Source organism: Heteronotia binoei, chromosome 21 (assembly GCF_032191835.1).
Source record: "Heteronotia binoei isolate CCM8104 ecotype False Entrance Well chromosome 21, APGP_CSIRO_Hbin_v1, whole genome shotgun sequence".
Lineage (NCBI taxonomy): Eukaryota > Metazoa > Chordata > Lepidosauria > Squamata > Gekkonidae > Heteronotia > Heteronotia binoei.
Genome location: NC_083243.1, coordinates 168,978,872 through 169,001,281, shown reverse-complemented (window position 1 = coordinate 169,001,281; position 22,410 = coordinate 168,978,872).

The following is a 22,410-nucleotide window of genomic DNA, read 5'->3' as shown; positions in this document are numbered from 1 at the left end:
ACTAGATCCTGAGCTGAGGACCTCCCCTTTGAAGGAGAGGGTCTCTTCAGTTCCACTACTGACTCAGTCCTACAAGAAATGGACAAGAGCATTAAGTCATTGAGTAACCTGGGGGTACCTGCTTCTTCCTCACGCTCTAGCAAGCTTCGTCCCTGGTCCAAGCAATGGCCTAAGAAGTTCTATCAGACCAAATCCCCTGAGAGATCTTGGAAGCCGCGTGCGGGACAGCATGATGCCAAGAGCTCTTTCACTGAAGGAGGCAAAGCCAAGTTTTCTTCCTTCTCCTCTCACATGGGAAAGTCTAAGAATATCAGGAATCCCAAGCAGGGACTTTGACTTTGGCCTTCCCCCTTCTCCAAACCCCCCTCCTCTAGGCCCACCCGTCTCCACAGATTTTGCAAACATGGCGGCAGATTACCACCGACAAGTGGAGGGTTATGTGATAGAATTTTTTCAGCCCCCTTCTCATCCCAGATTGGTAATCAGACATCCAACAGCTGTTCTACTGGAGGAAATTCAAAATCTTCTCAGCAAGTAAGCAATAGAACTCGTCCCCAACCGTCACAGGGGTCAGGGTTTTTATTCCAGATATTTCACAGTCCCCAAGCGGGACGTTGTCCGATTATGGATCTGAGGGGACTGAATGAATTCATCGCTTATCAAATGTTCAGAATGCTGACTCTACAGAGCATTCTTCCACTCAGCAACAAAGGCTACCCTGGACCTGAAGGATGCCTATTTCCACATCAGCATCCTCCCCAGTCACAGGAGGTTTCTTCGTTGTGCAATTGGGATGAACCATTTCCAATACCGGGTGCTTACCTTTGGACTCTCCACTGCCCCCAGGGTTTTCACGGAGACCATGGTGGTCATGGTAGCTTACCTTCGTCTCCAGGGTATCATCCTTTTTCCTTATATAGAAAATTGGTTGGTGGTTGCAGTGTCCGAAGCATCTCTACGGGCTCATCTGCAAGTGATTCTCAACCTCCTGGGTGAACTAGGGCTTCTGGTGGATGAGAAGAAGTCTCACCTGGTTCCAGTGAGAAGAGTTCAGTTTATAGGAGCGGTTCTGGACACTGCTTGGCATCTGGCATTCCTATCAGAGCTGCAGGCGTTCCTATCAGAGCTGGATATCATCTCCCTGGTTCAGCTCCTGCAAACGGTGAGATGTGCGTCCATTCTGCAGATCCAACGTCTCTTGGGCCACATGGCAGCTACTACCAATGTCTTGAGGTTCGCAAGATTGCGGATGCGAATCCTCCAGCTTTGGTTTATCAGAATGTACAACCCTGTGAGGGATTTCTTGTCCAAGGTTCTTCAAATCCTGTCAGCAGTGCTCCGCTCTCTGGACTGGTGGAAGGTGAAGTCCAATCTCTGCGAAGGAGCACCGTTTCATGTTCCGCTCCCTTCAGTTAAGATGACTACGAATGCCTCGCTGTGGGGATGGGGGGCGTACTTAGATGATCTTTGCATAGGCAGCCCATGGCCCCCGTCAATGGCTCATCATCACATCAATTTCTTGGAGCTCATGGCAGTTCACTTAGCCCTATGATCATTCCTACCCCTGATCAGTGGTCAGACTGTGGCTGTGATGTCCGACAACACGACAGCTGTAAGCTATATAAATCATCAAGGGGGAACTGTGTCCAGGAAGCTATGTGCGCTGGCAATGCAGCTTTTGAAAGCCTGCATAGCTGCCCAGACCTTCGTTGTGGCCACCCACCTGCCAGGGGAGCTCAATGTGCAAGCGGACTCCTTGAGCAGGGGGAAGGTTTCCCATCATCAATGGGAGGTACACTGGATTTATCTAGAACCTCTTTTTCTGGACTGGGGTCATCCCAGGATAGATGTGTTTGCTATGGCAAGCAATCGGAAATGCGAGCTATTCTGTTCCAGAGGGGGAATGGACCCAGGGTCCCTGGGGGATGGTCTTCTACTCTCGTGGGTGAACAAATTCCTCTACCTGCTTCTGCCCATGCCTCTTCTCACCAGAGTGATTCACAAACTGGCCCAAGAGCATCCGGAGTGCATCTTGATTACTCCTTGGTGGCTGAGACAGAACTGGTTCTCTATCTTCCTGGCCATGGCGGCAGGGTGTCACCACAAGTTTCCTTCGGAGCTGGACCTCCTATTGGCTCACGGAGGCCACCTGTTTCACCACGACATCCCTTGTCTCAAACTGACGGCTTGGAGGGTCAGCTTCCAGAATTCTCAGACCGAGTGAAGCATGTAATGTTGAACAGTAGAAAGCTATCAACTCGCCGCTCCTATGAGGGAAAGTGGTCTAAGTTCCTTGCATTTCTGGGGGACAAGGGTATCAGTGCCCGTAATACTAGTCTGGAGCTTGTGTTTGAGTTCATACTGACTCTTGTGGATGCTGGGCTTAATCACTCCTCGATTCGAGTGTATCTAGCTGCAATCTCGGCACATCATGATCCCATGGATGGCGTATTGGTTTTCATGCATCCTCATACAAAATGCTTCCTGAAGGTCTTCTGCGGCTTCACCCGCCGTCAAAGAGTCCTCCTTCTTCTTGGGATCTGCAGTTGGTCCTAGAATGGCTATTGAGGCAGCCTTTTGAACCCTTGGCTATCTGCCCACTGCATCTTCTCGCCTGGAAGACTGCCTTTTTAGTGGCCATCACTACGGCCAGGAGGGCAGGTGAACTGGTGGCTCAGCGGTGTGATGCTCCATACATCTCATTCCTTGATGATGGAGTTTCTTTGGCTCCGGGCATCTCGTTCCTCCCTAAAGTGGTGTCTAGTTTCCACCTTAATCTAAAGGTGTTTTTGCCTACATTTTATCCTTCTCTGTCTTCTGCAGAAGAGAGATGTTTACATGCCCTAGATGTTAAGAGGGTGTTGTTGTTTTTCGTGCATCGCACTAAGCCGTTTAGAAAGGATCCCAATCTATTTGTCTCCTATGCGGCCCCTAGGTTGGGTTTCAAGATCACTGCGCAGAGACTTTCTAAGTGGATCACGGAGGCCATTAGACTCTGCTACCTGTTGGCGAAGCGTCCCTTGCCAGGGCCACTCCGTGCGCATTCCACTAGAGCTATGGCTACATCTACAGCATTCCTGAAGGGTGCTTCCTTGGCGGACATCTGTTGGGCTGCAACCTGGGCATCTCCTCATGCGACATTATGCCTTGGATGTCTGGAAGCGCCGCAGAGCACAGCTGGGTACCCTGGTCCTTCAGGATGCTACTTCTGCATAACCGCCAGCTCCTACCACCAGGTAAGCCTAGCTTGCTAATCTCCCATGAGTGTGAAGCACAGAGACCACGAAGGAGATAATCAGGTTTTTTACCTGTAACTGATGATCTTTGAGTGGTCATCTGTGCATTCACACTATCCGCCCTCCTTCCCCTCTGCTGCCAGTCATGGGTACTTTAGATAGGTGGTGGTGGGAAGGAACTGGCGGGATGTTCGCGCCCACCGGGTGAGTATGCGCAGTGGGGCTGTCGCGCATGCCCACCAGGGTCAGGCGGCGAAAAATCCCGGACTTTGGTATTACCGATTGGGGATTGGCGCTGGCACTTCATCCCATGAGTGCAAATGCACAGATGACCACTTGAAGATCATCAGTTACAGGTAAGAAACCTGTTTTTATATGAAACATCTCAAGTTACAGAAAATGTATTTAGTATACATATTTCTAGAATATTTCCACTTGCACCTGCTGGAATGGCCTTGGGTTAGCCACAGCTATCGCAGGAGTTGCCTTGAACGGGCAGCTGCTGTGAGAGCCCTCTAAGCCCCACCCACCTCACAGGGTGTCTGTTGTGGGGGGAGAAAATATAGGAGATTGTTAAGTCAAGTCTCTGATTCAGAGAGAAGGGCAGGGTATAAATCTGCAGTCTTCTTCTTTTTCTAGAATTTGGAATGTATTTTTTCTATTTGTTTTGTCAGCTAATGAGTTCATGCATTAGTGTTAAGATCCGTCTCCCAAGATATCTGTTTATGTCCATGGAGAACAACTGTATAACTGAGCTTGGCTTAACCAGTGGTTGTCTCTACCACACCATATGAACAACTTTTCTGATATACAGGATGAAACATATAAAGAGGACTGTTTTAATGAATAGAACAAAGTATATCTGAAGAAGTGCATGCAGATGAAAGCTTATATCCAGAATTAAACATTGTTGGTCTTAAAAGTGCCACTGGACTCAAGCTTTATTCTGTTGCTTCAGACCAACATGGCTACTCACCTGAATCTGTTTTAATTAGTGTTGTTGTCAATTCTAATAGCAGCTGTCACAGATGTTTCCCATACAGAAGGTTAGCTGCATCTTGAAGAGTTCCATATTTAACTTTCAACTCCCTTGCCATAGGCAAAGATATTGGATTAGCATTGCATGGTGCAGCTATACTCAAGAAACATCAGAGCCCTTTGTGCATAAGCCTGCATTGCAGGTGCTTATTATCCTCACTTATGGCAAACCTTCCAATTTGGCTCGTGTGATGGCATACTTCAGAGGAAAAGCAATAACCAAAACTGCTGCTGATATTATCAATGCTTTCTTAAAAGATTTGCCTGTAGACCTCCTTAGATTATTCAAGGAGAGATTCATGCCCAGGATCAGTGAAGTGTAAGACTCTTAAGTATGATGAGATGGGCATGAACCCAGAAAATGTGGTTTGATTCGGTTTGTGGTTCATGGTGTGCCTGGTTCGTGAACCACAAACCTTCACAAACTTTTAGATACTAAACCAAATGTTTGTGATCACTGATGTGCATAATATCCTGACATGTTGGAGACACCAAACTCACAGTTAATTTCTTCCTGACTCTCCTTTACCTGCCCTCCATGTTTGGTGAGGATTGGATTTGTCTGAGTTACAGCCTCCCAAAGAAGGTGCCTCCAGGAAAATGTTTTCTGGGGAAATGACATGCTCAGGTTCAGGAGAATATTGAACAGATCCTGTGCAATTTAGAGACATCAAACTCTCAGAAGACCTTCTCATGATGTCCTCCAAATTATGTACAGATTGAACTAAAGGAATCCAAGTTATGGCCCTCCAAAGAAGATGCCCGCAGGAAAATTGTCAGGTGCAGGTTCGGAAGTGTAGAGAATGCACTCTCCTGCAAGCTATACACACCAACCAAAGGGACCCTCACTCTGCCACCTGCTCTTCTACATTCTCTCCAAATTGGGGCAATTACATTTTTGGGGTCCCAGTTATGGACCCCCCTCCAATGATTCCCCATGTTTATACCTTCCCACCACTCCTGAGAGTGAACATCTCTATGTGCCATGATGGTGAAAGTGGATGCAAAGGCTGCTAATCTGGGGGTGGTGGTGGAGAAGTCCTTCACCTTCTGCATACCACAGGCCCCTGCTTCTGGGCACCAAACCCATCCTGCAAGGCCACTGGAGCCTGGCGCTAGCAGAGCATCACTAGGGGTTTCAGAATCTCCTTCCCCTGATCTGTTCCTGGGGCTCTCCACATAGGCAAAAGAGTTGTTAACACTGTCCAGACACACCAGCAGTTGCTTAGCTCTCTTTGGAGAGTAGGACTCTGACAGCAGTGATTCAGAGGATGGGAGGGAAGCCCACAGTGTGGAAACATTGCTGCACCTTGCCCAGTGAACTCTGTATGGCAGAGTGCTAGGTGTGTTACACCCATGTCCGGGAGGGTGCAAACCCTCCACATCTGTCCTTCTCCATCCTCTGCAGTCACCTTCCAAGAAAGCACCTAACTGTGTTGCTGCCAGAGGAAAAAGTGGCAGCCAATGAAAGGAAGAAGAGGCCTGCTCCCTCTCTTCAGGGAGAAGCGGAGGGGGAACAGGAGACTCCTCCAAGAAAGGCTCCCCACTCTCGGGGTGCCATGGGTGGGACATCAAGTTGGGCTACCTTCTAAAAGGTCAAAAGGGCTATGGGGAGGGCTCAACAAACAGACACTCACCTCACCGATTAGATGATTGCTGTGGGTGGCCAACCCTCCTCCCTCATGGAGGACATAGCCTTTCGCCAGCTGTACTGTTGGTGGTCAAGGCTCAGATCTCCTGAGCGGAAGGCAGAACTGAGCACTTTATGGCAGACCTCTGGAGCAGCCAGTAGGACAGTCAAGACATGGCCCAGGCCCTTGGGGGGGGGGGCAGTCCTACTCATGAGTAGCCTAAAAATGGCAGATGGATCCATCACTTGGTGAATGTACCAGTGCTGCTTGCCTGTTCGTGTGTGTGCATGTGCAGGTGTACACTGCATCCAGGACTCTTATCTGGGAGAACCGGGTTTGATTCCCCACTCCTCCACTTGCACCTGCTGGAATGGCCTTGGGTCAGCCATAGCTCTGGCTGAGGTTGTCCTTGAAAGGGCGGCTGCTGTGAGAGCCCTCTCCAGCCCCACCCACCTCACAGGGTGTCTGTTGTGGGGGAGAAAGGGAAAGGAGATTGTGAGCCGCTCTGAGACTCTTCGGAGTGGAGGGTGGGATATAAATCCAATATCATCTTCTTCATTCACTCTGGGAAACCTTGTAAAGAGCTTGAGCCCTGCCATCCCACCCCTCAATGTTTGCACCCATGGCCACAGATAACAGATAAAAACAAATGTCTATATGCCATGGATGGCAAACAGAATGTCTCCTAAACCATTTTTAATTATCTTAAAAGTTTATGCCCTCAACCATTGTCCTAAATATTCTTTTGGCGACTTTTATGCTATGGATGCGCTATTTGCCTGTTCCCCTAAAATATCTTATGAAACTCATATCAAGAAGCAATAGCTAAGGCATGAGGCCAAAGTTAATGTCTGGTTCTGTGTTCTTTACCGGAGGCCCTTTTAATGCACGAGCAGTCTGAATTAGGACAATAAGTTTAATAAAACAGCTTTACATTCCAAAATATGTTTTGAGACAGCCCAGATCATACACTCCCATGATTGATTGTTCTGTTCAAGATTCCCACTATTGCCTTGGCCCAAGCTTACTGTCTTGTGCACAATGCTTCGAGGCCAACATGGAGGAATTGGGAATCTGGAGATTCTAAATAGGCATTGGATCAGGCAAAATCACACATCCAATCCACTGGAGATTATCCCCTCCCAAGATGCTTCAGCACTGTATCTGTACCAAAGCTTCGTTTTTGCTCCTGAGTCTCAGAGGTGATGACTCCATGCCAATTACACCTTTTCCTTGCCAATATCCCTGTGAATAAGGAACTGGGGGGGGGGGGGGGGGCTTTGTGCATGGCCAGTGGTACTTTTGTAGAAAAATAGATGGCGGAACTCATTAGCATATGCCACCTCCCCAGCCAAAAGCAACTTGATGGAAGAAAGAGCCCCGGGTGAGCGAGGCCTGCTTGGACTGGCTGTCCCCACCCCCAGTCAAAAGGCCAGCAAGCCATCCACCACCCAAAATCACATAAGAAGTGGAGAAAGGGTAGTGTGGGCTTCTCCAGGGGTTAATGAGGGCTGCTGGGGGCATGGCAAAGCCCCTGGTGGCTGGCTCTCCTAATCCATGGATTGTTTTGCAGCTGCACCTACTATTCAATGGACAAAGTAGGTGGGGAGGAAGAGGGGGGGCCATCAGAAAGGTTCAGGAGCTGTGCTCCTGTGATCTGCTGAATCTGAGGCCTGGTTACAAGTAAATTGGAGAGACACTAGTTGTCTGTCTGGGGCCCACATAGGATATTATTATTTAATATCTTTGTTGTAGTAGTGCTCAGAAACTCTGATCAGGTCCTGCTATTTTGCATTATGTCCAGCCTAAAGCTATACTGTTGCAGAAGGAACTCTTTCAGGTATCTGTTCTTTCCAAAATGCCAACAGCTACTACTGGTCTTGTAGTGTCGTTAGCCACATATCACCCCAGATCACACACACCTCTGAAGGCATGATTCTGTTCTCCAAGAGATGCCAAATTATACTGAGCCCCAAAGCTTTGGGCTAAACTCTATGCAGTGCCAGCAGAAGAGGCTGATTAAAGTGGGCAAAATTGTACATTCTCCCTTGTTTAGTACAGTTACCCAGTTACACAATGCTTTGTTAATGTGGATTCCTCCAACCCTTGACATCATTTTTTTAGACTTACAGGCTGCTGCTGGAAGAAAGAGGGGGAAAATCACTTCTGTTAGCCTCTTATCCTGGAGGTCCATAGAATCCAGACTTGTTTTTGCACAACACACATTAGCAAGTGGTGTCCCCAAGCAATCAAATACCAGTTAGGAACTGGGGGCATTAGCATCCATAAATAAACCTTGGGCCACTCCAAGGCATATATTCCTCACTGGGGAGGGCAGGACTGGACAAGCACCTGGATTGAGGTGGGTTGGGACTGCTGTGGCATATTAAACTGGTATTCATCTTCAAAGTCCTATGCAGCCAGGGACCAACATACTTACAGGACTGTCTCTCCCCATATGTACTCCAGAGAGCCTTGTGTTCTGATCAACACATTCTGATAGTCCCTGGCCTGAAAGACAGGCCTAGCCTTGACCATGGCTAGGGCATTTTCTGCCTGGCCCTGGCCTGGTGGAACATGATCTCACCTGAGATCAGGACCCTGCGGGATCTACTACAATTTTATTCCACCAGGCCTTCAGCTGAGGTGGCAGTCATCCAACTATCTTGGCCTCCCCTGCTCAAACTGCCCTACCACCAGCCAGTCCGCCATCTTATTCTGAATTGGTTTTAAACTGGATTTAAACTGTATATTTTAATATTGTTTTTACTGTGAAATTACTTGTTGTGACCCACTAGGGCTGCCAATCCCGAGGTGGGCAACCAAATAAATCAAAACCACTCTGTAAAAAATATTACAAAATATAATTCATACAAGGAAGACAGTGCATATTAGCAACCTTATCATTTTACATACCACATGTGCATATTTATGCACATATATACCACAGTGTGCAAATAGTCCAAATCATAAATCCAAAAAGAGCTCCAACAGACCGCTAGCAAAGTAAAGCCCATTTCGGACGGCCAAGTCCTTCCTCCAGGGACCATCTTGCAAAATTTGCAGTATATGTGTAGAAAATATTCACAATGTTCAAATCTTTCACAAATTCATGCACAGAATCGGAACGCTACTGCCTCCATCTGGTCAGCAAGATAATGAAGAATTGATCTGTGGATATCTGGGGCTCCAGGGGGGGGGGCTGTTTTTTGAGATAGATGCACCAAATTCTCAGCATAGCATCCACTCCCTCTTCTCAAAATACCCTCCAAGTTTCAAAAGGATTGGACCAGGGGTCCAATTATGTGAGCCCCAAAAGATGGTGCCCCAGTCCTACATAATTTCTAATGGAAGGAAGGCATTCAAAAGGTGTGTATTCCCTTTAAATGTGATGGCCAGAACTCCCTTTGGAGTTCAATTATGCTTGTCACTAGGGGTCATTTCATAGAAAAAGCTTTCCAGGAACTCATTAGCATAACTTATTTGCATAAGTTATTTGCATATGCCACACCCCCTGACATCACCAGAAGTGTGTCAGAAGGCAACGCCTACCGCTCAGACTCCACTCCAAAATCTCCAGGCATTTCCCAACTCAGAGCGGGCAATCTGGAGAAAAATTACTTTGAAAGCACAAAGAAAACAGTCAAGATATTAAATGATTTCAATATCACAAACATCAGAGGGCATGCATGGCCTGTCAAGTTACTTTTGGGGGAAAGAAATATGGGGGATAGATGACAGGAAGAGATAGAGAAAGGAAGGAGAGGTGAGGGGGGTGAGAGAGAGAAAGGAGGGGAGAGAGGCTTCTCAGTCTGCACTCCACACACAGGAAAATTATCTGGCTGATAGATTTGCAACAGCTCTTAAACCAACCCTTTTCTGGACAGTTTTTTTTAGTAGTGACTGGGACTTGCCACTTCTTTCTGGCTTACACCATTTTTCTTTCATGGTTAATTTTATTTTGAATTAATTTGATTGGTCCAGTGAAAGGCCTTACGTTGATTTTATTCTTGTTTCTGTAATTTTATTTTTCCAGTAACAAGACTGGGCTTTTTTAGTTTGCCTTTTTCTCATACTGATCATCACAGTGATTTTTTTCCTGCTCCTTTTATTGTTTCTGCTTTACCATTTCACATTGCTTCAATAGCTGTCTTGTAAGCTCTGGGTACCCTATGCTGAAGGGCACTATATGCCCTTCCCATCCTATCTCTTGGAGAGACAGGGCAGCCCACTTCCTCCATATGGGGGGGGGACCCTCCATCCTCTCTCCTGGGGAACTGAACCTGATTTATGAGGAAATCTCCAGGGAAGTCTTGAAAACTGCCTCATATGGTACAGGGAAAAGAGACCTATCTCTTGGAGAGAAAGGGCAGCCCACTTCCTCCAAAAAGTGTGTGAGAGGAAAGCCCTCAGTCCTCTCCCCTGGGGAACTGACCTGATTTGTGGGGAAATCTCTAGGAAAGACCTGGAGGCTGGCTCCTTTATTGAGAGAGAGGAGGGGGGAAAGAAGATATAGAATCCCCCGCCCCCTCCTACAGATGACTCCCATTCACCCAGTAGCCCAGGATGGCAGGGCAGGCCTTGCATGGCTGGAGAACTTTCCTGCGCGCCCCCCCGCCACCTGAAAGGTGAAAGACTTTCCCCTAAGATGTCTGCTCGCTTGGCAAGGTGTAGGCTGAAGACACACCCCCTCCAATGCTGCCTTCGCCAATGCCCATTGACAAGGCAGGCCCCAGCCGTGTCCTACTGTGGTGGCCCAATGCACGTGCCTTCAGCAGAGGAGCGCTCCTTCCCTGAGGGCAAGTGCACCCAGCTGAGCACGGCAAGCCAGGCCGGCCGCAATGAAGGCCAGATATCACCCCCCACACCGCCCTTCCCTCGAGGACAAGTGCACCCAGCTGAGCAAGGGAAACCAGGCCAGGCCTGCAATGGAGGTCAGAGATCACCCCCACCCCACTGCTGCCCTTCGCTCGAGGGCAAGTGCACCCAGTCGAGCAAGGCAAGGAAGGCCAGGCCTGCAACGGAGGCCAGAGATCACGCCCCCCCCCCCCCCGCCGCTGTCCTTCACTTGAGGACAAATGGGCCCAGCCAAGCAAGGCAAGGAAGGCCAGGCCTGCAACGGAGGCCAGAGATCACCGCCCCCCCCCCCCCCCCGCCGCTGTCCTTCACTTGAGGACAAATGGGCCCAGCCAAGCAAGGCAAGGAAGGCCAGGCCTGCAACGGAGGCCAGAGATCACCGCCCCCCCCCCCCCGCCGCTGTCCTTCACTTGAGGACAAATGGGCCCAGCCAAGCAAGGCAAGGAAGGCCAGGCCTGCAACGGAGGCCAGAGATCACCGCCCCCCCCCCCCCGCCGCTGTCCTTCACTTGAGGACAAATGGGCCCAGCCAAGCAAGGCAAGGAAGGCCAGGCCTGCAACGGAGGCCAGAGATCACCGCCCCCCCCCCCCCCCGCCGCTGTCCTTCACTTGAGGACAAATGGGCCCAGCCAAGCAAGGCAAGGAAGGCCAGGCCTGCAAGGGAGGCCAGAGATCACGCCCCCCCCCCCCCCCCGCCGCTGTCCTTCACTTGAGGACAAATGGGCCCAGCCAAGCAAGGCAAGGAAGGCCAGGCCTGCAACGGAGGCCAGAGATCACCGCCCCCCCCCCCGCCGCTGTCCTTCACTTGAGGACAAATGGGCCCAGCCAAGCAAGGCAAGGAAGGCCAGGCCTGCAACGGAGGCCAGAGATCACCGCCCCCCCCCCCCCGCCGCTGTCCTTCACTTGAGGACAAATGGGCCCAGCCAAGCAAGGCAAGGAAGGCCAGGCCTGCAACGGAGGCCAGAGATCACTGCCCCCCCCCCCCCGCCGCTGTCCTTCACTTGAGGACAAATGGGCCCAGCCAAGCAAGGCAAGGAAGGCCAGGCCTGCAACGGAGGCCAGAGATCACCGCCCCCCCCCCCCCGCCGCTGTCCTTCACTTGAGGACAAATGGGCCCAGCCAAGCAAGGCAAGGAAGGCCAGGCCTGCAACGGAGGCCAGAGATCACCGCCCCCCCCCCCCCCGCCGCTGTCCTTCACTTGAGGACAAATGGGCCCAGCCAAGCAAGGCAAGGAAGGCCAGGCCTGAAATGGAGGCCAGAGATCACACACCCCTGCCACCGCCCTTCCCTCAAAGGCAAGTGCGCCCAGCTGAGCAAGGCAAGGAAGGCCAGGCCTGCAATGGAAGCCAGAGATCACACACACCGCTGCCGCCCTTCGCTCAAGGACAAGTGCGTCCAGCCAAGCAAGGCAAGGTAGGCCAGGCCTGCAATGGAGGCCAGAGATCACACACACCCCCCCCGCCGCTACCCTTCCCTCGAGGGCAAGTGCGCCCAGCCAAGCACGGCCAGGCTTGCAATGGAGGCCAGAGATCACTCCACCCCCTGCTGCCCTTCCCTGGAGGGTGTGCACCTAGCCGAGCTGGGCAAGGGAGGCCAAGGCTTGCCTTTTAGAGTGGGCTGAAGAACACCCTCTCCCATCCAAAGAAGTCTATCCATCTCCCCTCCTTACAACTTACCGAGGAGTAGCCAGTCCAGCAGGATCACCAGATAGGCAGTAACTTCAAGCAAGGCCTCAACCTCTCCCCTTGCAGGGCTGAGGGGGTGGGGCCAGATTTCCAAAGAGCCTATACTGCCTTTGAAGAGCTGATACTGTAGCCTTTGAAGGTCCGGCTAACTGCAAGAGAAGCAGAGCTGGAGCAGAGACAGAGAACTTCACCAGGTGCTGCTGCCTTGTAAGGTAATAAATAAATAAATACTTCGTTTCTTCTCTCCCAGAATGTCCTTCTTGTGTATTCCCACTGGAAATGAGCCCTGCTTGTCACAACCTTGCTCCTGGCTCCACCCCCAGTGTCTCCAGGCTCCACCCCCAAAGTCTCCTGGCTCCACCCTCAAAGTCTCCTGGCTCCACCCCCAAAGTCTCCAGATATTTCTTGAATTGGACTTGGCAACCCTGTGACCTAGTCTGAGCCCACTTGCAGGGGAATATGAACCAAATAAATAAATACAGTTATTCTCAAGCATGATAATAACACACGCACATAAAACATATAATAATATAAATTCCTTATCCTATATGTCTATGAATAAAGTAACTGTAAATATTGCATTACAAATGAGTATGGGTCAAACTAAATCATACTATCACGATTCGCCCATATTGAATGCCACAGCAGTTTGAGTCAAAATTTAATTTGGCTCATAGCTCTTAAACATGATGCCCCAAGCCAGCTATAGTGTTTGTTGCCAATACACCCACAGACATGGAACTGTACTCCAAAACAAGCTTTGGGCTGGTGCCTTAGCTTGACACCCATCAAATGTTTGCATAAAGTTAGGGTTTTTTAAAACAACAATATATGGTTTGGATTTTTACCGCACAATTGCTAGAATAGTTCTAAAGATGAAAATAGTTAATAGTATTTTTGTAGATTTAAATAATTTACAACACTGTGTGTTTCCACAGTCATTAAAAAGAATTGGCAGCAGTTTCTGTGGAGTCAGAAAACATGCACAATACAGGATGCTACAAGACTCAGGCAATAGCAACAGGCGTTCCAAGAATTCTTTAAGATCAAATTTCAGTTCAGATGGCAGGAACAAACCAGAATTTGTTCATGATGGGCATGAATCTCGTTAGTAGCTGGGTTAGCATGTGGTTTCTTCTTCCTTCCTCAGTAAGTTGAATGAGGACTCAACTTGCTGAGACTGAAGACAGAAGTCATTCCCTTAACTCAAATTAATCATGGCATCCCAGTTTAGGTACCTTCATAAAGTGTGATTTGTTTCTTGACAACTGAGATTCTTATGCAGAATAAATCTATGGTTAAGAACTCCAGTTGTTGGGACAGAAACAAACCTTATTTAGCCAAGAGGTCTTTATTTGGCTGTCATAAATATTTGTAGTTAGTTGAAGACTCCTGTCTTCAGTCATTGCACACAACATAAAACAAGAAGGGAGGAGAAAATCACAGTGATCTCACAACTAACCATTTGACCTATCTCAAACAATCTCCATTTTATTTTTTTTTATGTCCGAATCAAGCCCAAGATATATTAATCCAATCATTTCCCCCCTTAAACTGATTTACTAGAACTAGCCATATTGTCCCCAATATGGCTAGGCTTCCCTCCCTTCCTCCCTCCTTCTCTGATTCCATAGACATAGAGCATAGAGAGTACCAGTGTGATATAGAGCGTTGGGATTACAATTTGATTTGAAGCCTCATTCTACCATATAAGCTTGCTAGGTGACCTTGAGCCAATCATACACTCTCAGCCTAGCCTATTGCACAGGTTTGTTGTGAGAATAAAATAGAGAGGAGAAGGGGGCAGGTGCTTTGGTTCACCTAGGGGAAGAAATGAAAAAATAAATAAATAGGCACCATTGAGCCTAGAGCTCAGTGACTTTACTATGGCTCTTTGCTTGAAGTCTTGTAAAAGAGCACAATAGATTAGCAACAAATCTGATGGGGAAACAGACTTCCCTCCTCCTCTGCCAAGTATGCCCTAGTTGGAGTTGCTTTCCCTGTGGCAATATCATCTGCATTTGAATAGCCAAGAATTAGGCATACATTTTCCCAGATTGCCAGTTTTCCTTCTGACAAGGCCGCCTCTGCAAGGGTTCACCTGTTGAACACAATTTATTGCTCCTTGTTGCCTGAGTGTGGCAAGGTCCATAAGAAAAAAAAGAATACAAGGACTGAGAGAAGAAGAGCTGTGAAATCTCTGCTAGTAATAAGCCATATTTAGAGTTCTGAACCATTTTATAAAATTAAGCAATTTCATATTCCCCCCTCCCTCTCAGAAGTGAACAAACAATATTAGGGGGAGATAAATGAAATACTACCAGTTGTATGTCTTGGGGAGGGACGGTGGCTCAGTGGTAGAGCATCTGCTTGGGAAGCAGAAGGTCCCAGGTTCAATCCCTGGCATTTCCAAAAAAGGGTCCAGGCAAATAGGTGTGAAAAACCTCAGCTTGAGACCCTGGAGAGCCGCTGCCAGTTTGAGAAGACAATACTGACTTTGATGGACCAAAGGTCTGATTCAGTATAAGGCAGCTTCATATGTTCATGAACAGAACAGCGATTTTCAAGCTTTCATCCTTCAGGAACACTTTTTAAATGCTTGTTTTTACTTTTATAGTCCATAATAATAAAATGTACATCTTCAAAGAGAGAAAATACAGTTCATGAATATAAGGGATATGTATTACCCATCAACATATTTAGTGGTGTAGAGGTAAGAACATAAGAGAAGCCATGTTGGATCAGGCCAATGGCCCATCCAGTCCAACACTCTTTGTCACACAGTGGCCAAGAAAACCAGGTGCCATCAGGAGGTCCATTAGTGGGGCCAGGACACTAGAAGCCCTCCCACTGCTGCCCCCCAAGCACCAAGAATACAGAGCATCACCGCCCCAGACAGAGAGTTCCATCAATAAGCTGTGGCTAATAGTCACTGATGGACCTCTGTTCCATATGTTTATCCAATCCCCTCTTGAAGCTGTCTATGCTTGTAGCCGCCGCCACCTCCTGTGGCAGTGAATTCCATGTGTTAATCACCCTTTGGGTAAAGAAGTACTCCCTTTTATCTGTCTAACCCGATTGCTCAGCAATTTCATTGAGTGTCCATGAGTTCTTGTATTGTGAGAAAGGGAGAAAAGTTCTTCTTTCACTATATCCCATGCATAATCTTGCAAACCTTTATCATGCCACCCCTCAGTCAACGTTTCTCCTAACTAAAGAGCCCCAAGCATTTTAACCTTTCTTCATAGGGAAAGCATTCCAACCCTTTAATCATTCTGGTTGCCCTTTTCTGCACTTTTTCCAATGCTATAATATCTTTTTTGAGGTGCGGTGAACAGAACTGTACACAGTACTCCAAATGCAGCCGCATCATCGATTTATACAGGGGCACTATTATACTGGCTGATTTGTTTTCAATTGCATTATGATACTGGCTGATTTGTTTTCAATTCTGAAGTGCAGGAGTGCCGTGTGACACCTCATAGTTACACTTGCATATCCCCCATCACCATATTTTTTCTGGTTTGCTTTTAAAAATTACATCCTGCCTTCCCTTAGCTCTTTTGATTTAAGGCAGCTGGCAAAGCAACTAGAAGTTGCAAACACATATAAACAACAAATAGCTGTGACTCAAGAGCTACACCCCCAGTAAGTCTACAACAAAAAATAAACTTTAGATTTATTTCCTTACACAGAATTCCTTGGAATGAGTAATGAACTCAGGATATGTCCCAGGGTCAAACAACATGTTATATTTTGTAATATGTAGCATCTGGGTTCCCTAAACTGCCCCTTAAAAGCACAGTTACTGCAAGCCCCAGGACAAGAGTCCCTACTGAGAGAGAGAGAGAGAGAGAGAGAGAATTTTAAAGTAATAATCTTTCTTCTCCAGAAGCTCTGATTGCTGATGTCACTTTTGCAAGTATGAGAAAGTTCTGGAGCTGTGTTCCTATACATCCCTGCTCCACTTCAGCTGTTAATTGTACATCAAAGGCAGTTAAACATGGAGATATACACAGAGATATAGGAAAGGCTATTCATTAATAGGCCAATAAAATACACAAGCACACACGTGCACACACACACATGCATATGCATATATGTGTCTGTCTGTCTGTCTGTCTGTCTATCTATCCATCATCATCACCCCACTTTCTCCCTCCCATCTCTCCCTGCCTTTTCTTCCTCCCCATCACAGTCCCTGCATTCCCTCTCATTTCCTTTCTCCTTTCCCCTGCTTCGTCCTACCCCCTCCAAACTTCTAGGTTCAGACCATGGAACATGTAGCTCAAGAACAACTCAAAATGCCAACAGGCCATCTGTCCCCCTGCACACTGCTTTTTTTGGGGGGGGGGGGGGTTGGTGCTTTTTAACTCCCCTTGGCTTTTAATGTTCATACTTTCTGAAAATCTGAGCTTTCCCCTAAATTTGAAGAAATAACTCCCCTGGTCCTGTGTAGCCCTACAGTGTGGGTTTTTAAAAATACAAATCAGTGGGTCTCACCCAGGGTTGCAAAGTTCAATTCAAGAAATATCTGGAGACTTTGGGGGTGGAGCCTGAAACAAGGGTGTGACAAGCATGACTGAACTCCAAAAGGAGTTCTGGCCACCGCATTTAAAGGGACCGTGCTCCTTTTAAATGCCTTACTTCCATAGGAAATAATGGAGGATAGGGGTACCTTTTCAGGGGGCTCATAGAATTGGACCCCCTGGTCCAATCTTTTTGAAACTTGGAGGGTGTTTTGAGGAGAGGCATAGAATGCTATACTGAAAGTTTGGTGCCTCTGCCTCAAAAAAAAAAGCCCCTCTGGAGCCCCAGATACCCATTGATCAATTCTCCCAGATACCCTTGCCCACAACTGGGGATTGGCAACCCCAGCCTCACCAAATCCTTGTATCTCCATCTCCATCTCTGCTGTCTTGTGTGCTGCTGTGGGGTGCGAGGGATGAGGTTACTGCTGCTTCTCTGCCCCACCCAACGTATTGGGGTAGCCACCTGCCCAGCAGGGATGAGACGGTGTGTGGGACCCCATGCTGGTGCCCATCTGCCTTGGGGTCCTGTGCTATGGTTTTGCTGCTAAGATCAGAAAGATGCCCCTCTCTGTGCTCTGGTGCCCCCTGCCCTGTGCAGTCTGTGGGACGCTTGCCTCTCCTTTCCTCCTCCCCTGCTGGGCACCAAGGCTTCTGAGTGTTAACTATTTACCTGTGGTGGAGGAGGCTCTTGAGAGGCTGGATGAGTCTGGAAGACTGGGGAGGGCTGTTCAGACCCCTCCCCTCTGCTCCAGGCACTGGGCTTTGGGGAGGTCAGTCCTGGGATATTCCTTTTAGAAACAACTCACTTGTGTGTCTGATTTTTAAGGGAAAAAAGTTAAAAACCAACCAAACCAACCAGTGATAATATTAGTAGTAATAAAAAGAGGTGAAGAGGGGCAGTGCTGTGTCCAACAGAGCCTGCCCAGCAATGGACTCGCTGCCTCTCCAGTGATTCCTACAAGCACCTTGCCAAAATAAAGCCACTGTAGGGAATTAGATATAGGATTTTCCATATGAGAAACACAAGGATACCCCTTAGCATCAGGTTTAGCCATACCCTTTGTGTGCTGAATCTGATTAATTCTATGTTTGCTACCTTCAGCCAAAGATTTGTTAGCTACGCAGCTCCTGCATGTGTGGCATAGAACCACTATACACTTTAAGAAGAATTTGGGGCCATATACTAGGTAGTGCGAGGATCCCTGTGGTGCAGAATGGTAAGCTGCAGTACTGCAGTCCAAGCTCTACTCATGACCTGAGTTCGATCCCAGCAGAAGCTGGGTTCAGGTTGCTGGCTCAAGGTTGACTCAGCCTTCCATCCTTCCAGGGTCAGTAAAATTAGTATCTAGCTTGCTGAGGGTAAAGTGTAGATGACTGGGAAAGGCAATGGCAAACCACCCTGTAAAAAGTCTGCCAAGAAAATGTTATGATGTGATGTCACCCCATGGGTTGGTAAGGACTTGGTGCTTGCACAGAGGACTACCTTTACCTTTAGTAGGTAGTACTCATAATTCTCCTCCTGAGACACTGTTGCATGTTTCATGTTTGTGCCCATGAAAGTTTTCTGGGCTTTGCATGACCTGGCAGGGTACCCCCCCCAAAAAAAACTCCCCCCCCCATTCCTGCCCGTTGCAAGGGTGAGTGGTAATTGTGTGTGTGTTGGGTGGGGGGATAGAATCTCTTCCATTACTGATTGTCTTTGTAGTAATCCCAAAGAGACCCCTGAGGGTTTCTTTCAACTTGGTTTCACTGAAAGACTGGAACAGAGTTGAATACATGTGTAAAAGGAGTGCCTAACCAATGGTATGATTCTATGCAGAATTAGTCCAGTCAAAACCCATTAATTTCAGTGGTTTTAGAGCTACTATGCATTACACTGCTAATCAAACAAAGACTGGCAGTTTGTCATCAAGCTTACTGGCAGACCTGTTGCTTAAGCTGAATTCATGCAAAGATAAAACAATTATTATATGTCACACTATTATTAATAGAGCACCAGTAATGTGCATGGGATTTTACAACATAATCACTAAAGACAGGGCCACGCTCTTAAGGAACAAGTTGATAACCACTAGAGTTCGACTGTGAGGAGAGGATTTTACACCCTATATTCCACAACAGGGGGACTGTAATAATTGCAGTGTGAATACGGAGTGTCAGGCAAAGACTGGATTTACATAATCCTTTTAAAAGTGTGTATGAGTGTGATTCTTATAATGTGATAGCCTTGGACATTTGGCATTTCCCTCGGATTGTTTGTGCCCATGAAAGCTTTTTTAACACACACAAGCAGCATTCATCAACAGAGACTGAAGCAGGGTGTTTGTGTGTGCTAGGCTTTACTGCCACATAAATAGGAAATCTCTTCGAAATCAGTGGAAGGATTTCCAGAGCAAGGGGTTTTGTAAACATATACTTGGCATCTAATTTTATTTATTTATTGAAAATCCCCTTCCGGCTTTCTTTCCATAACAAGATGTACTAGGCAGCTAACTGAGGCACAGAAAGCAGAACAAAGACTCATGTTTCCATCCTACCAGCTGTTTCTCCTGCCCATATCAGAATATGGGGCAGGAGAGAAACCTCAAAAAGGACATGGGTGTGGTATGGAAACAAATCAACTTCTTCCTTCAGACATTTGATTGAATAGAGAAACATCTGTCTCTTCAGGTTATGGCAGCAGTTATCGAAAAGGAAATGCATTGATGACTGTGACCTGAAGGTTTCCTGTGTGGGAAGCTCTTAATTGGCTGCCATGTACTTGCTTACACACCAAAAAAGTAAAATCTGTAACTGGAAATCACATCCACTCCCACACATTGACTGAAAATTTAAATTTAAAACCCAGAACAGCCTCATAGGTCTCAGCAGCGAAGCCTGCACTAAACACATTACATCTTTTCCTCGTGCAGATTTCTAAATGAGTAAGCTGCCTCCAGACACATTTTTTGCTCTTTGTCAGCATAAGCTTTTGTTAATTTGTTGAGGCACTGCTGCCGTACTTATAAACCTGAAAGAGAGAGAAACTGCACCTTCCCCAATTAATCATGAGCTGAGACTTGTAGATACAGGCCTCTTTCTGGGTTGTAGCCATTCATTCCAATTAGACAGTGATTTAGTATTAGGTATCCCAGTTAGGGAAAAAAAGACTGTTTTAAGACATAGTGAGAAAAACGTTGTCTCGGCCAAATCTACAGTAGGGGGGATGTTTAAGGGCCCAATGTATTTTCCAGCATGTGAAAGTTTTCACATTTGGGGAACAATTTTCACATGGACTTGTCTACCGTGTTTACTGCAGAGGATTCTGATGTATGTTTTGTGATGCACACATGCTGCTCATGTGAGTGCTGTTAGGGCCTCACCATTGCCCACTGTGAGCAGAATGTGCCCTAGGCTAGAGCTCATCTGAGATTCTTGTTGGTGCAGCCTGGACTTTCCCTGTTATTACCACTGATCTCCAGACTACAGGGATAAATTTCCCTGGTGAAAATGGCAGTTTCTGCTGAGGTGGACTCTATCCTTTCTGAGTACCCTCCCCTCCCCAAAGTCTACCCTCCCTGGACTTTGCCCTCAAATCTCCAGCTATTTCCTAACGTGGAGTTGGCAACCCTAGGAATTTCTGTAGTGGAAATAGGGCTGTCAACCTCCAGGTGGTGATTGGAATTTCCCCTGGGACAGGGCCGTAGCCAGGAATTTAAAAATCAGGGTGCTTTGTTAAAAGTCAGGGGACACACTTTCCCATCCACTGTGGGGCTTGCTGCTTCTCAAACGTTTTCTGGGGTAGGGGCAAAAGCTAGAAGCTCTAAAAGTGGCCAACTCAAGGCAGCCAACCCTAAAACTTTGGAGTGAAGAAGGGACTACACCTTGCATTCTGGAGGGGGGCGTGTTTCCCTCAACCTCCCTCTCCCTCACCCCAGCACTTTGCGGTCAGCAGCTCTATCCATCCACCCCTCCCCAGCCCATTCCACAATGGCTTCCTCCACCTCCGTCCTCTCCGCCTGCTGCTTTTACTGCCGCAGTGCACTGTGCCATGCTAAGCTCTCCCCGCTCCTGCTGCTGCTGCTGCCACTTCGCTGGCTCAGCCATGGCAAAAAGAAAACAACAACAACAAAAGCAGACTGCACCCCAGAGCCTCCCTGGGAGTGGGGGGGGGCTGCCTGGAAGTCAGGTGGCAGTGCCCCCACAGGCCCCCCCTGTGGCTACAGGCCTGCTTTGAGATTACAACTGATCACCAGGTGATAGAGACTAGTTCACCTGCAGAAAACGTCTGCTTTGGAATGTAGACTCTATGGCAGGGGTCCTCAACCTACGGCCCGCGGGCCAGATGCGGCCCGCTGAGGACGTTTATGCGGCCCGCCGGGTTATGGCAAAATCAGACCGAAAGTGACGTTCGACCTAAACTTGCGTTAGCAACGCACACTTCCGGCACTGGGCTGAGGCGGCGGAGACAGAGTGTGAGGTGATACCGAGGTGAGGTGAGTTCCCAGGCCAGGGTGTGTGGTGTGGGGAAGGGAGAGAGATGCAGAAGACGGAGAACTGACGGCCTGCGGCCTTGTACAGTAACGGCAGTCCGGCCCTCCAACAGTCTGAGGGACAGTGAACTGGCCCCCTATTTAAAAAGGTTGAGGACCCCTGCTCTATGGCATTATAACCCACTCAAGTCCCTCCCCTCCCCACCCCAAACTCTTCCCTTCTCAGGCTCCACTCCCAAAATCTCCAGGTATTTCCCAACCTGAACCTGGCAATCCTGAGTAGTGTCAATCTGTCTTTTCAAGAAAGCCATTATTGACTCTTTCATTACTGACATTACCTAAGTGGGAGTCAAGTTGCACCTTTAAGACCAACAAAGTTTTATTCAGAACGTAAGCTTTCGTATGCAGGCATACTTCTTCAGACGAGGTGTACCTTATCCCCTCATCTGAAGAAGTATGCCTGCATACAAAAGCTTACGTTCCAAATAAAAATTGGTTGGTCTTAAAGGTGCTACTTGACTCCTACTTTGTTCTACTGCTTCAGACCAACACGACTGCCCACTTGGATCTATCTGACATTATATAAGGCAACCAAATTCTTTGGAACTCAGCTTTAAAACCACTGTGCTATTACACAGGCCACAGCTAGGTTATTCTTCTAATCATGCTTTAGTTAAGACAGTATGAAGGATTTCCTTTCTCCTCTTCATATTTCTTTTGTTTACTTGTTAGTTTGAAGCTCCCTCACCTCCACCTCTCCACAGCTGTCTTAAGTTTTACCTTCTCCTGCTTCTTAAATTTGTCTTGACATATTAACAGAGCAGGGACTTTGACCCAGTAAGGGATGTCAGGGAATTTCCCACATATAGAGACATCAATAAGTGAGCTCTGGTTTATAGTTCCACCCCTCACTAGACCCCCGTGCCTGTTAATTCCTCTTGCCTCTCCCCTGCTGGTGAT